The sequence below is a fragment of the Anomaloglossus baeobatrachus genome, chromosome 2 (assembly GCF_048569485.1).
Source record: "Anomaloglossus baeobatrachus isolate aAnoBae1 chromosome 2, aAnoBae1.hap1, whole genome shotgun sequence".
Taxonomy (NCBI): Eukaryota; Metazoa; Chordata; class Amphibia; order Anura; family Aromobatidae; genus Anomaloglossus; species Anomaloglossus baeobatrachus.
The window spans coordinates 359,138,628-359,154,717 of record NC_134354.1 but is presented as its reverse complement, the minus strand read 5'-3'; the positions used below and the strand labels follow the sequence as shown (position 1 = coordinate 359,154,717).

General features: G+C 37.6%; 7 non-coding genes across 7 annotated transcripts; all 7 read right to left on the bottom strand.

Moving 5' to 3' along the window:
- Positions 1–1,388: 1,388 nt before the first annotated feature.
- Positions 1,389–1,461, bottom strand: TRNAV-CAC (transfer RNA valine (anticodon CAC)). The gene has a single exon. It is a non-coding gene; the product is annotated as a tRNA-Val (tRNA).
- Positions 1,462–3,490: 2,029 nt separating this feature from the next.
- TRNAV-UAC (transfer RNA valine (anticodon UAC)) lies at positions 3,491–3,563 on the bottom strand. The gene has a single exon. It is a non-coding gene; the product is annotated as a tRNA-Val (tRNA).
- Positions 3,564–4,461: 898 nt separating this feature from the next.
- TRNAV-AAC (transfer RNA valine (anticodon AAC)) lies at positions 4,462–4,534 on the bottom strand. The gene has a single exon. It is a non-coding gene; the product is annotated as a tRNA-Val (tRNA).
- A 2,193-nt stretch (positions 4,535–6,727) lies between these two features.
- Positions 6,728–6,800, bottom strand: TRNAV-AAC (transfer RNA valine (anticodon AAC)). The gene has a single exon. It is a non-coding gene; the product is annotated as a tRNA-Val (tRNA).
- A 664-nt stretch (positions 6,801–7,464) lies between these two features.
- Positions 7,465–7,537, bottom strand: TRNAV-AAC (transfer RNA valine (anticodon AAC)). The gene has a single exon. It is a non-coding gene; the product is annotated as a tRNA-Val (tRNA).
- A 667-nt stretch (positions 7,538–8,204) lies between these two features.
- TRNAV-AAC (transfer RNA valine (anticodon AAC)) lies at positions 8,205–8,277 on the bottom strand. The gene has a single exon. It is a non-coding gene; the product is annotated as a tRNA-Val (tRNA).
- A 664-nt stretch (positions 8,278–8,941) lies between these two features.
- On the bottom strand, positions 8,942–9,014 carry TRNAV-AAC (transfer RNA valine (anticodon AAC)). Its single transcript has one exon. It is a non-coding gene; the product is annotated as a tRNA-Val (tRNA).
- Between the last annotated feature and the right edge of the window lie 7,076 nt (positions 9,015–16,090).

Sequence of the window (16,090 nt, the reverse complement as noted above, 5' to 3'; positions counted from 1 at the left end):
TGTATTGGCTAGCAGAGCAGAATTGTGACTGACGGGGCCTTTTTATTGCTGAAGGAAAGTATTTTTGGTTAATGAAACATTTACAATTATTATTACATATTTTACCAGTTTTATTCCTACAAAAGGATTTTGCTTAAATTGAAGTTTATATTGAATGTGTTACTTTTTTCTCCATAGTTTGGTCTTTTGCTTTTGTATTTATGGGAACTATATATTTTGAAACAAATAGGATTTTTATAATATGGGATTATGTTTTCTGCTAAAATGGTCAATAAAAAAGAAACCCAAAATCGTAGTTCTCTTTGTGATGGAAGCCAAAATGTATTGTCATTTGGCAACGAAACCAAGAATTTCACATATTACAAGTCGATAGGAAATTACTTCAACACCAAAAACAGATTGGTTTCACTAGGGATTGAACCCAGGACCTTCAGCGTGTGAAGCAGACATGATGACCACTACACTATGAAACCTTTAAAATTCTGCAAAGTAATGGCATTTAGAGACGAGTTTTGACCGCCAGGGGACAAAAAACAAATTCGTAGCTCTGTTGGTGATGGAAGCTAAAACATCCCGTTATTCTGCAACAAAGCCAAGAACATTATATACTGCAGGTTGATAGGGGATTATTTCAACACCAAGAACACGTGGGTTTCATTGGGGATTGAACCCAGGATCTTCTGCGTGTAAAGCAGACGTGATTTCCACTACACTATGAAACCTTTGAAAGCCTGCAAAGTAATGGCAATTAGAGACGAGTTTTGACCGCCAGGGAAAAAAAAACCAAATTCGTAGCTCTGTTTTGGATGGAAGCCAAAACAACCCATCATTCGGCAACAAAGCCAAGAACTTCATATATTGTAGATTAATTGAGTATTTTTTTAACACCATGAACAGATTGGTTTTACTGGGGATTGAACGCAGGACCTTCTGCATGTTAAGCAGACGTGATGACCACTACACTATGAAACCTGACGAAAAGTTACTGTGTATTGGCTAGCAGAGCAGAATTGTGACTGACGGGGCCTTTTTATTGCTGAAGGAAAGTATTTTTGGTTAATGAAACATTTACAATTATTATAACATATTTTACCAGTTTTATTCCTACAAAGGGATTTTGCTTAAATTGAAGTTTATATTGAATGTGTTACTTTTTTCTCCATAGTTTGGTCTTTTGCTTTTGTATTTATGGGAACTATATATTTTGAAACAAATAGGATTTTTATAATATGGGATTATGTTTTCTGCTGAAATGGTCAATAAAAAAGAAACCCAAAATCGCAGTTCTCTTTGTGATGGAAGCCAAAATGTATTGTCATTTGGCAACGAAACCAAGAATTTCACATATTACAAGTCGATAGGAAATTACTTCAACACCAAAAACAGATTGGTTTCACTGGGGATTGAACCCAGGACCTTCTGCGTGTGAAGCAGATGTGATGACCACTACACTATGAAACCTTTGAAATCCTGCAAAGTAATGGCAATTAGAGACGAGTTTTGACCGCCAGGTGAAAACAAACAAATTCGTAGCTCTGTTGGTGATGGAAGCTAAAACATCCTGTTATTCAGCAACAAAGCCAAGAACTTTACATACTGCAGGTTGATAGGGGATTATTTCAACACCAAGAACACATGGGTTTCACTGGGGATTGAACCCAGGACCTTCTGCGTGTAAAGCAGACGTGATTTCCACTACTTTATGAAACCTTTGAAAGCCTGCAAAGTAATGGCAATTAGAGACGAGTTTTGACCGCCAGGGAAAAAAAAAACAAATTCGTAGCTCTGTTGGGGATGGAAGCCAAAACATCCCATCATTCGGCAACAAAGCCAAGAACTTCATATATTGTAGTTTAATTGAGTATTATTTCAACACCAAGAAAAGATTGGTTTTACTGAGGATTGAACGCAGGACCTGCTGCGTGTTAAGCAGACGTGATGACCACTACTCTATGAAACCTGATGGAAAGTTACTGTGTATTGGCTAGCAGAGCAGAATTGTGACTGACGGGGCCTTTTTATTGCTGAAGGAAAGTATTTTTGGTTAATGAAACATTTACAATTTTTATTACATATTTTACCAGTTTTATTCCTACAAAGGGATTTTGCTTAAAAGGAAGTTTACATTGAATGTGTTACTTTTTTCCACATAGTTTAGTTGTTTGCTTTTGTATTTAAAGGAACTATATATTTGGAAACAAACAGGATTTTTATAATATGGGATTATGTTTTCTGCTAAAATGGTCAATAAAAAAGAAACCCAAAATCGTAGTTCTCTTGAGGATTGGGGATTATTTCAACACCAAGAACACATGGGTTTCACTGGGGATTTAACCCATGACCTTCTGCGTGTAAAGCAGACGTGATTTCCACTACACTATGAAACCAGTTTTATTCCTACAAAGGGATTTTGCTTAAATTGAAGTTTATATTGAATGTGTTACTTTTTTCTCCATAGTTTGGTCTTTTGCTTTTGTATTTATGGGAACTATATATTTTGAAACAAATAGGATTTTTATAATATGGGATTATGTTTTTAACCAAAAAAGTATTTTTGGTTAATGAAACATTTACAATTATTATTACATATTTTACAAGTTTTATTCCTACAAAGGGATTTTGCTTAAATCCACTACACTATGAAACCTTTGAAATCCTGCAAATTAATTGCAATTAGAGACGAGTTTTGACCGCCAGGGGAAAAAAAACAAATTCGTAGCTCTGTTGGTGATGGAAGCTAAAACATCCCATTATTCGGCAACAAATCCAAGAACTTTATATACTGCAGGTTGATAGGGGATTATTTCAACACCAGGAACACATGGGTTTCACTGGGGATTGAACCCAGGACCTTCTGCGTGTTAAGCAGACGTGATTTCCACTACACTATGAAACCTTTGAAAACCTGCAAAGTAATGGCAATTAGAGACGAGTTTTGACCGCCAGGGAAAAAAAAACCAAATTCGTAGCTCTGTTGGGGATGGAAGCCAAAACATCCCATCATTCGGCAACAAAGCCAAGAACTTCATATATTGTAGTTTAGTTGAGTATTATTTCAACACCAAGAACAGATTGGTTTTACTGGGGACTGAACGCAGGACCTTCTGCGTGTTAAGCAGACGTGATGACCACTACTCCATGAAACCTGATGGAAAGTTACTGTGTATTGGCTAGCAGAGCAGAATTGTGACTGACAGGGCCTTTTTATTGCTGAAGGAAAGTATTTTTGGTTAATGAAACATTTACAATTTTGATTACATATTTTACCAGTTTTATTCCTACAAAGAAATTTTGCTTAAAAGGAAGTTTACATTGAATGTGTTACTTTTTTTCTACATAGTTTAGTTGTTTGCTTTTGTATTTAAAGGAACTATATATTTTCGTAGCTCTGTTGGTGATGGAAGCTAAAACATCCAGTTATTCGGCAACAAAGCCAAGAACTTTATATACTGCAGGTTGATAGGGGATTATTTCAACACCAAGAACACATGGGTTTCACTGGGGATTGAACCCAGGACCTTCTGCGTGTAAAGCAGACGTGATTTCCACTACACTATGAAACCTTTGAAAGCCTGCAAAGTAATGGCAATTAGAGACGAGTTTTGACCGCCAGGGAAAAAAAAACAAATTCGTAGCTCTGTTGGGGATGGAAGCCAAAACATCCCATCATTCAGCAACAAAGCTGTTTATTTGAGTATTATTTCAACACCAAGAACAGATTGGCTTTACTGGGGATTGAACGCAGGACCTTCTGCGTGTTAAGCAGACGTGATGACCACTACTCTATGAAATCAGATAGAAAGTTACTGTGTATTGGCTAGCAGAGCAGAATTGTGACTGACGAGGCCTTTTTATTGCTGAAGGAAAGTATTTTTGGTTAATGAAACATTTACAATATTTATTACATATTTTACAAGTTTTATTCCTACAAAGGGATTTTGCTTAAAAGGAAGTTTACATTGAATGTGTTACTTTTTTCCACATAGTTTAGTTGTTTGCTTTTGTATTTAAAGGAACTATATATTTTGAAACAAACAGGATTTTTATAATATGGGATTATGTTTTCTGCTAAAATGGTCAATAAAAAAGAAACCCAAAATCGTAGTTCTCTTGGTGAGGGAAGCCAAAATATATTATCAGTTGGCAACAAAACCAAGAAGTTCATATATTACAGGTTGATAGCAAATTACTTCAACAGCGAAAACGGCTTGTTTTTACTGGGGATTGAACCCAGAACCTTCTGCATGTGAAGTAGACGTGATGACCACTCCACTATGAAACCTGTGAAATCCTGCAAGGTAATGGCATTTAGAGACGAGTTTTGACAGCCAGGGGAAGAAAAAATAATAATTTGTAGTTCTGTTTGTGATGGAAGCCAAAACATACCGTCATTCGGCAACAATGCCAAGAACTTCATATATTACAGTTGGATAGCGTATTATTTCAACACTAAGAACAGATTGGTTTCACTGGGGATTGAACCCAGGACCTTCTGCGTGTTAAGCAGACGTGATGACCACTACACTATGAAACCTGACGATAAGTTACTGTGTATTGGCTAGCAGAGCAGAATTGTGACTGACGGGGCCTTTTTATTGCTGAAGGAAAGTATTTTTGGTTAATGAAACATTTACAATTATTATTACATATTTTACTAGTTTTATTCCTAGAAAGGGATTTTGCTTAAATTGAAGTTTATATTGAATGTGTTACTTTTTTCTCCATAGTTTGGTCTTTTGCTTTTGTATTTATGGGAACTATATATTTTGAAACAAATAGGATTTTTATAATATGGGATTATGTTTTCTGCTAAAATGGTCAATAAAAAAGAAACCCAAAATCGTAGTTCTCTTTGTGATGGAAGCCAAAATGTATTGTCATTTGGCAACGAAACCAAGAATTTCACATATTACAAGTCGATAGGAAATTACTTCAACACCAAAAACAGATTGGTTTCACTGGGGATTGAACGCAGGACCTTCTGCGTGTGAAGCAGACGTGATGACCACTACACTATGCACCCTTTGAAATCCTGCAAAGTAATGGCAATTAGAGACGAGTTTTGACCGCCAGGGGAAAAAAAACAAATTCGTAGCTCTGTTGGTGATGGAAGCTAAAACATCCCGTTATTCGGCAACAAAGCCAAGAACTTTATATACTGCAGGTTGATAGGGGATTATTTCAACACCAAGAACACATGGGTTTCACTGGGGATTGAACCCAGGACCTTCTGCGTGTAAAGCAGATGTGATTTCCAATACACTATGAAACCTTTGGAAGCCTGCAAAGTAATGACAATTAGAGACGAGTTTTGACCGCCAGGGAAAAAAAAAAAAAATTCGTAGCTCTGTTGGGGATGGAAGCCAAAACATCCCATCATTCGGCAACAAAGCCTAGAACTTCATATATTGTAGTTTATTTCAACACCAAGAACAGATTGGTTTTACTGGGGATTGAACCAAGGACCTTCAGCGTGTTAAGCAGACATGATAACCACTACACTATGAAACCTGACGAAAAGTTACTGTGTATTGGCTAGCCGAGCAGAATTGTGACTGACGGGGCCTTTTTATTGCTGAAGGAAAGTATTTTTGGTTAATGAAACATTTACAATTTTTATTACATATTTTACCAGTTTTATTCCTACAAAGGGATTTTGCTTAAAAGGAAGTTTACATTGAATGTGTTACTTTTTTCCACATAGTTTAGTTGTTTGCTTTTGTATTTAAAGGAACTATATATTTTGAAACAAACAGGATTTTTATAATATGGGATTATGTTTTCTGCTAAAATGGTCAATAAAAAAGAAACCCAAAATCGTAGTTCTCTTGGTGAGGGAAGCCAAAATATATTATCAGCTGGCAACAAAACCAAGAATTTCAAATGTTACAGGTTGATAGCAAATTACTTCCCATCATTCGGCAACAAAGCCAAGAACTTCATATATTGTAGTTTAATTGAGTATTATTTCAACACCAAGAACAGATTGGTTTTACTGGGGATTGAACGCAGGACCTTCTGCGTGTTAAGCAGACGTGATGACCACTACTCTATGAAACCTGATGGAAAGTTACTGTGTATTGGCTAGCAGAGCAGAATTGTGACTGACGGGGCCTTTTTACTGCTGAAGGAAAGTATTTTGGGTTAATGAAACATTTACAATTTGTATTACATATTTTACCAGTTTTATTATTACAAAGGGATTTTACTTAAAAGGAAGTTTACATTGAATGTGTTACTTTTTTCCACATAGTTTAGTTGTTTGCTTTTGTATTGAAAGGAACTTTATATTTTGAAACAAACAGGATTTTTATAATATGGGATTATGTTTTCTGCTAAAATGGTCAATAAAAAAGAAACCCAAAATCGTAGTTCTCTTGGTGATGGAAGCCAAAATATATTATCAGTTGGCAACAAAACAAAGAATTTCATATGTTACAGGTTGATAGAAAATTACTTCAACAGCGAAAACGGCTTGTTTTTACTGGGGATTGAACCCAGGACCTCCTGCGTGTTAAGTAGACGTGATGACGACTCCACTATGAAACCTGTGAAATCCTGCAAAGTAATGGCATGTAGAGACGAGTTTTGACCGCCAGGGGAAAAAAAAAAATAATTTGTAGTTCTGTTTGTGATGGAAGCCAAAACATCCCGTCATACGGCAACAAAGCCGAGAACTTCATATATTGTAGTTGGATAGCGTATTTTTTCAACACTAAGAACAGATTGGTTTCACTGGGGATTGAACCCAGGACCTTCTGCATGTTAAGCAGATGTGATGACCACTACACTATGAAACCTGACGAAAAGTTACTGTGTATTGGCTAGTAGAGCAGAATTGTGACTGACGGGGCCTTTTTATTGCTGAAGGAAAGTATTTTTGGTTAATGAAACATTTACAATTATTATTACATATTTTACCAGTTTCATTCCTACAAAGGGATTTTGCTTAAATTGAAGTTTATATTGAATGTGTTACTTTTTTCTCCATAGTTTGGTCTTTTGCTTTTGTATTTATGGGAACTATATATTTTGAAACAAATAGGATTTTTATAATATGGGATTATGTTTTCTGCTAAAATGGTCAATAAAAAAGAAACCCAAAATCGTAGTTCTCTTTGTGATGGAAGCCAAAATGTATTGTCATTTGGCAACGAAACCAAGAATTTCACATATTACAAGTCGATAGGAAATTACTTCAACAACTAAACAGATTGGTTTCACTGGCGATTGAACCCAGGACCTTCTGCATGTAAAGCAGACGTGATTTCCACTAAACTATGAAACCTTTAAAAGCCTGCAAAATAATGGCAATTAGAGACGAGTTTTGACCGCCAGGGGAAAAAAAACAAATTCGTAGCTCTGTTGGTGATGGAAGCTAAAACATCCCGTTATTCTGCAACAAAGCCAAGAACTTTATATACTGCAGGTTGATAGGGGATTATTTCAACACCAAGAACACATGGGTTTCACTGGGGATTGAACCCAGGACCTTCTGCGTGTTAAGCAGACGTGATGACCACTACACTATGAAACCTGACGAAAAGTTACTGTGTATTGGCTAGCAGAGCAGAATTGTGACTGACGGGGCCTTTTTATTGCTGAAGGAAAGTATTTTCGGTTAATGAAACATTTACAATTATTATTACATATTTTACCAGTTTTATTCCTACGAAAGGATTTTGCTTAAATTGAAGTTTATATTGCATGTGTTACTTTTTTCTCCATAGTTTGGTCTTTTGCTTTTGTATTTAAAGGAACTATATATTTTGAAACAAACAGGATTTTTATAATATGGGATTATGTTTTCTGCTAAAATGGTCAATAAAAAAGAAACCCAAAATCGTAGTTCTCTTGGTGATGGAAGCCAAAATATATTATCAGTTGGCAACAAAACAAAGAATTTCATTTGTTACAGGTTGATAGCAAATTACTTCAACAGCGAAAATAGCTTGTTTTTACTGGGGATTGAACCCAGGACCTTCTGCGTGTGAAGTAGACGTAATGACGACTCCACTATGAAACCTGTGAAATCCTGCAAAGTAATGGCATTTAGAGACGAGTTTTGACCGACAGGGGAAAAAAAATAATAATTTGTAGATCTTTTTGTGATGGAAGCCAAAACATCCCGTCATACGGCAACAAAGCCGAGAACTTCATATATTGTAGTTGGATAGCGTATTTTTTCAACACTAAGAACAGATTGGTTTCACTGGGGATTGAACCCAGGACCTTCTGCATGTTAAGCAGATGTGATGACCACTACACTATGAAACCTGACGAAAAGTTACTGTGTATTGGCTAGTAGAGCAGAATTGTGACTGACGGGGCCTTTTTATTGCTGAAGGAAAGTATTTTTGGTTAATGAAACATTTACAATTATTATTACATATTTTACCAGTTTCATTCCTACAAAGGGATTTTGCTTAAATTGAAGTTTATATTGAATGTGTTACTTTTTTCTCCATAGTTTGGTCTTTTGCTTTTGTATTTATGGGAACTATATATTTTGAAACAAATAGGATTTTTATAATATGGGATTATGTTTTCTGCTAAAATGGTCAATAAAAAAGAAACCCAAAATCGTAGTTCTCTTTGTGATGGAAGCCAAAATGTATTGTCATTTGGCAACGAAACCAAGAATTTCACATATTACAAGTCGATAGGAAATTACTTCAACAACTAAACAGATTGGTTTCACTGGCGATTGAACCCAGGACCTTCTGCATGTAAAGCAGACGTGATTTCCACTAAACTATGAAACCTTTAAAAGCCTGCAAAATAATGGCAATTAGAGACGAGTTTTGACCGCCAGGGGAAAAAAAACAAATTCGTAGCTCTGTTGGTGATGGAAGCTAAAACATCCCGTTATTCTGCAACAAAGCCAAGAACTTTATATACTGCAGGTTGATAGGGGATTATTTCAACACCAAGAACACATGGGTTTCACTGGGGATTGAACCCAGGACCTTCTGCGTGTTAAGCAGACGTGATGACCACTACACTATGAAACCTGACGAAAAGTTACTGTGTATTGGCTAGCAGAGCAGAATTGTGACTGACGGGGCCTTTTTATTGCTGAAGGAAAGTATTTTCGGTTAATGAAACATTTACAATTATTATTACATATTTTACCAGTTTTATTCCTACGAAAGGATTTTGCTTAAATTGAAGTTTATATTGCATGTGTTACTTTTTTCTCCATAGTTTGGTCTTTTGCTTTTGTATTTAAAGGAACTATATATTTTGAAACAAACAGGATTTTTATAATATGGGATTATGTTTTCTGCTAAAATGGTCAATAAAAAAGAAACCCAAAATCGTAGTTCTCTTGGTGATGGAAGCCAAAATATATTATCAGTTGGCAACAAAACAAAGAATTTCATTTGTTACAGGTTGATAGCAAATTACTTCAACAGCGAAAATAGCTTGTTTTTACTGGGGATTGAACCCAGGACCTTCTGCGTGTGAAGTAGACGTAATGACGACTCCACTATGAAACCTGTGAAATCCTGCAAAGTAATGGCATTTAGAGACGAGTTTTGACCGACAGGGGAAAAAAAAATAATAATTTGTAGATCTTTTTGTGATGGAAGCCAAAACATCCCGTCATTCGGCAACAAAGCCGAGAACTTCATATATTGGAGTTGGATAGCGTATTATTTCAACACTAAGAACAGATTGGTTTCACAGGGGATTGAACCCAGAACCTTCTGTGTGTTAAGCAGAAATGATGACCACTACACTATGAAACCTGACGAAAAGTTACTGTGTATTGGCTAGCAGAGCAGAATTGTGACTGACGGGGCCTTTTTATTGCTGAAGGAAAGTATTTTTGGTTAATGAAACATTTACAATTATTATTACATATTTTACCAGTTTTATTCCTACAAAGGGATTTTGCTTAAATTGAAGTTTATATTGAATGTGTTACTTATTTCTCCATAGTTTGGTCTTTTGCTTTTGTATTTATGGGAACTATATATTTTGAAACAAATAGGATTTTTATAATATGGGATTATGTTTTCTGCTAAAATGGTCAATAAAAAAGAAACCCAAAATCGTAGTTCTCTTTGTGATGGAAGCCAAAATGTATTGTCATTTGGCAACGAAACCAAGAATTTCACATATTACAAGTCGATAGGAAATTACTTCAACACCAAAAACAGATTAGTTTCATTGGGGATTGAACCCAGGACTTTCTGCGTGTGAAGTAGACGTGATGACCACTACACTATGAAACCTTTGAAATCCTGCAAAATAAAGGCAATTAGAGACGAGTTTTGACTGCCAGGGGAAAAAAAACAAATTCGTAGCTCTGTTGGTGATGGAAGCTAAAACATCCCGTTATTCGGCAACAAAGCAAAGAACTTCATATATTGTAGATTAATTGAGTATTATTTCTACACCAAGAACAGATTGGTTTTACTGGGTATTGAACGCAGGACCTTCTGCGTGTTAAGCAGACGTGATGACCACTACTCTATGAAACCTGATGGAAAGTTACTGTGTATTGGCTAGCAGAGCAGAATTGTGACTGACGGGGCCTTTTTATTGCTGAAGGAAAGTATTTTTGGTTAATGAAACATTTACAATTTTTATTACATATTTTACCAGTTTTATTCCTACAAAGGGATTTTGCTTAAAAGGAAGTTTACATTGAATGTGTTACTTTTTTCCACATAGTTTAGTTGTTTGCTTTTGTATTTAAAGGAACTATATATTTTGAAACAAACAGGATTTTTATAATATGGGATTATGTTTTCTGCTAAAATGGTCAATAAAAAATAAACCCAAAATCGTAGTTCTCTTTGTGATGGAAGCCAAAATGTATTGTCATTTGGCAACAAAACCAAGAATTTCACATATTACAAGTCGATAGGAAATTACTTCAACACCAAAAACAGATTTGTTTCACTGGGGATTGAACCCAGGACCTTCTGCGTGTGAAGCAGACGTGATGACCACTACACTATGAAACCTTTGAAATCCTGCAAAGTAATGGCAATTAGAGTCGAGTTTTGACCGCCAGGGGAAAAAAACAAATTCGTAGCTCTGTTGGTGATGGAAGCAAAAACATCCCGTTATTCGGCAACAAAGCCAATAACTTTATATATTGTAGTTTAATTGAGTATTATTTCAACACCAAGAACAGATCGGTTTTACTGGGGATTGAACGCAGGACCTTCTGCGTGTTAAGCAGACGTGATGACCACTACTCTATGAAACCTGATGGAAAGTTACTGTGTATTGGCCAGCAGAGCAGAATTGTGACTGACGGGGCCTTTTTATTGCTGAAGGAAAGTATTTTTGGTTAATGAAACATTTACAATTTTTATTACATATTTTACCAGTTTTATTCCTACAAAGGGATTTTGCTTAAAAGGAAGTTTACATTGAATGTAAAGGACTCTCATTTTGTCCTACTAAAGCTCTAGACAAAATTGAACTCTGCAGCGACATGGAAGATTACTTCAGGAGACTACGTCTAAGGGAATATTTTAGCGATGCAGATGTTTCAGAATCCACCCAGACTGAAGGAAGACGGATCTTGACAACCAAGAAAAGATCAGATTGGACACCTCCACCAGGACGCAACCCTCATCTGGATAACTATATAGACACTTTCAGACATTTGGTAAAATCCACTTTCCTAGACACACACAGGAGGCAACCATCCAACATCAGTGCCCAGGAGAGAAGGGCCATAAAATCTTTGAAAACCAACAAAGAAATCATCATTAAACCTGCAGACAAGGGGGGTGCAATAGTCATGATGAACAGATCAGACTACATGAAGGAAGCACACAGACAACTGATGGACACACGCTACTATAAGAAATTGGAGTCTGACCCCACACAGGACTATTACAAGGAACTTAACAAGTTGGCCTCTTGTCTGCCTGACATATCCATAAGAACTGATGAACTGATACCGGTGAGTCCAAGAATAGGCACATTCTACATGCTTCCCAAAATTCACAAATCTGGAAACCCAGGAAGACCCATCATTTCATGTGTGGGCACCCTCACTGAACAAGTCTCTGGATGGGTAGAGGGTATCCTTAAACCCTTGGTAAGGGATACAACCAGCTACATCCAGGACACTACTGACCTATTGAAAAAACTATCAGCAATAGGTCCTCTTCCAGAGGGAACCATCCTTGCCACCATGGATGTGGAATCCTTGTACGCGAACATTCCACACCAGGATGGATTAAATGCTTGCAAAATTTTCCTCGAAAATACAGGAACTGATGCCAATTCTGTGGTGAAGCTTACAAAATTCATCCTCACCCATAATTACTTTGCATTTGACAATGACATATATCTACAGGAGACTGGGACTGCAATGGGAAGCAAAATGGCACCACAATATGCAAATCTTTTCATGGCCAAGCTTGAGAGTGACTTTTTATCCTCTTGTCCTATCAGGCCTCTGGCCTACTACCGTTACATTGACGATATTTTAATCATCTGGACAGAGTCTGAGGAGCAGCTGAAGACCTTCCATGAACACTTTAATCAGTTTCATCCCACCATCAACTTAACACACAGCTACGCCTGCACGGAAATCAACTTCTTGGACACCATCATTAAACTACGGAACAATGAAATAGAGACATCCCTGTACAAGAAGCCAATTGACCGTCCAACATACCTGAAATGGGACAGTTTTCATCCAAAACACATAAAAAACTCTATTGTATACAGCCAGGCTATCAGGTATAATCGGATATGTTCCAACAGTACAGATAGAGACAATCACCTTGAGGGCCTCAGAAAGACCTTTCTGAATCAAGGCTACCACCCAAGAACAATTGAAAACCAGATTACAAGAGCCACCAGAATATCAAGAAACCATCTCCTACATTATAAAACTAAAGAAGAAAACACCCGGGTCCCTCTTGTAGTCACCTACAATCCACATCTAGAGGTGTTTAGAGGAGCTGCACGGAAACTACAACCATTACTGCAAAAAGATGCCCGGTTAAAATCTATTTTTCCAGACCCCCCACTTCTGTGTTTTAGACAGCCCCCAAATCTAAGAAGCATCATTGTCAGAAGCTCCCTGTCCTCTCCAACACCAACAGGAACATTTCCCTGCAACCAGAAAAAATGTAAGACCTGTCCATTAATATTGACAACGGACAAGATAAAGATTCCCAGATCACATCAGGACTACAAGATCCCAGGTACCTTCAGCTGCACCACAACCAATGTGGTGTACTTAATTATATGTACCAAATGTCCCACTGGGGGTCTGTATGTAGGGGAGACAGGACAACAGCTCAGGACAAGGATGAATTCTCACCGCCACACAATTAGAGAAAAAAGGATGGATCTACCTGTGGCCAAACATTTTTGTAACTCAGACCACAGCATCATGGACATGAAATTGCTGGTATTGAAAGGAAACTTCAAGTCCCAGAGAGACAGGAGACTTTGGGAATACAAACTTATGATGACCTTTGACACATTCAGAGCAGGGATGAATGTGTCTCATGGATTCATGTCTTTTTACATCAGTTAAAAGATGTGCTCCTCTGACCATCCGAGCGTGTCACAGCCCGGATCAGACCCTTATCAGAGGACAATAAAACTTTCACACTGAACTGCAGCAAAATTTATGGCCACAACAGTTTGCCCCCTGCCATAGAGACAGTTCTGTTTTATATAACTTGTTTTTTGGTTCTTTTTTTTTTTACTGCCCCATTCTATGTCCTGTTGTGTATAAATATGTGACTCTTCAGATTTTGTGTTATACCATGCCTGATGAAGAGACCTGAGTAGTCTCGAAAGCTTGCAATTATTACCATCTTTTCAGTTAGCCATTAAAAGGTATCAACCACTGAGGACTCTCAGTTCTTTTAAACAAAATTTTTTTATCTCTACTGGCTAACACGGTACAAAGATATATTTTACTTGTATCAAAATGGAGGATACCAGAATGTACCGCATCTTTATGGAACTAAAGACACTTCTGAAGAAACGCGCACAACTGGACAGTGACATATTTTTCTTATCCAAATGCAAAAAGGAGAATCTGATCCCCAAAGGACTCTGGATTACAAACCCAATTCTACATACCTACAATACCCATTATGCACAAAACCTTTGTCACAGGACTTCTGAGAGACTAAGGAACCACCTTTTGCATGTCTTCTACAGCATCAAGAGTAAAATCCAGAGAGAATTTGAAACACAAAGGAAGACACTACCAGAAAGCACAGAACAAAAAGTACAACAATACTATTACAGACTACGAACCCTTCTGATCCACAACAAGGAAAAGAAGCTACATAGACTGCGCCTCAACTCAGGACTTAATACAAACAGGTGGAGAACAAAGCCAAAATCTGACAACTTGGACAACCACTCCATTCAAGGCAAAAAAGCATCTAACTGTGTTATCAATCTCTCGGATTACAAACCAAACAAAATGGAACTTGCTGTGCTTTCTAAAGGACTCTCATTTTGTCCTACTAAAGCTCTAGACAAAATTGAACTCTGCAGCGACATGGAAGATTACTTCAGGAGACTACGTCTAAGGGAATATTTTAGCGATGCAGATGTTTCAGAATCCACCCAGACTGAAGGAAGACGGATCTTGACAACCAAGAAAAGATCAGATTGGACACCTCCACCAGGACGCAACCCTCATCTGGATAACTATATAGACACTTTCAGACATTTGGTAAAATCCACTTTCCTAGACACACACAGGAGGCAACCATCCAACATCAGTGCCCAGGAGAGAAGGGCCATAAAATCTTTGAAAACCAACAAAGAAATCATCATTAAACCTGCAGACAAGGGGGGTGCAATAGTCATGATGAACAGATCAGACTACATGAAGGAAGCACACAGACAACTGATGGACACACGCTACTATAAGAAATTGGAGTCTGACCCCACACAGGACTATTACAAGGAACTTAACAAGTTGGCCTCTTGTCTGCCTGACATATCCATAAGAACTGATGAACTGATACCGGTGAGTCCAAGAATAGGCACATTCTACATGCTTCCCAAAATTCACAAATCTGGAAACCCAGGAAGACCCATCATTTCATGTGTGGGCACCCTCACTGAACAAGTCTCTGGATGGGTAGAGGGTATCCTTAAACCCTTGGTAAGGGATACAACCAGCTACATCCAGGACACTACTGACCTATTGAAAAAACTATCAGCAATAGGTCCTCTTCCAGAGGGAACCATCCTTGCCACCATGGATGTGGAATCCTTGTACTCGAACATTCCACACCAGGATGGATTAAATGCTTGCAAAATTTTCCTCGAAAATACAGGAACTGATGCCAATTCTGTGGTGAAGCTTACAAAATTCATCCTCACCCATAATTACTTTGCATTTGACAATGACATATATCTACAGGAGACTGGGACTGCAATGGGAAGCAAAATGGCACCACAATATGCAAATCTTTTCATGGCCAAGCTTGAGAGTGACTTTTTATCCTCTTGTCCTATCAGGCCTCTGGCCTACTACCGTTACATTGACGATATTTTAATCATCTGGACAGAGTCTGAGGAGCAGCTGAAGACCTTCCATGAACACTTTAATCAGTTTCATCCCACCATCAACTTAACACACAGCTACGCCTGCACGGAAATCAACTTCTTGGACACCATCATTAAACTACGGAACAATGAAATAGAGACATCCCTGTACAAGAAGCCAATTGACCGTCCAACATACCTGAAATGGGACAGTTTTCATCCAAAACACATAAAAAACTCTATTGTATACAGCCAGGCTATCAGGTATAATCGGATATGTTCCAACAGTACAGATAGAGACAATCACCTTGAGGGCCTCAGAAAGACCTTTCTGAATCAAGGCTACCACCCAAGAACAATTGAAAACCAGATTACAAGAGCCACCAGAATATCAAGAAACCATCTCCTACATTATAAAACTAAAGAAGAAAACACCCGGGTCCCTCTTGTAGTCACCTACAATCCACATCTAGAGGTGTTTAGAGGAGCTGCACGGAAACTACAACCATTACTGCAAAAAGATGCCCGGTTAAAATCTATTTTTCCAGACCCCCCACTTCTGTGTTTT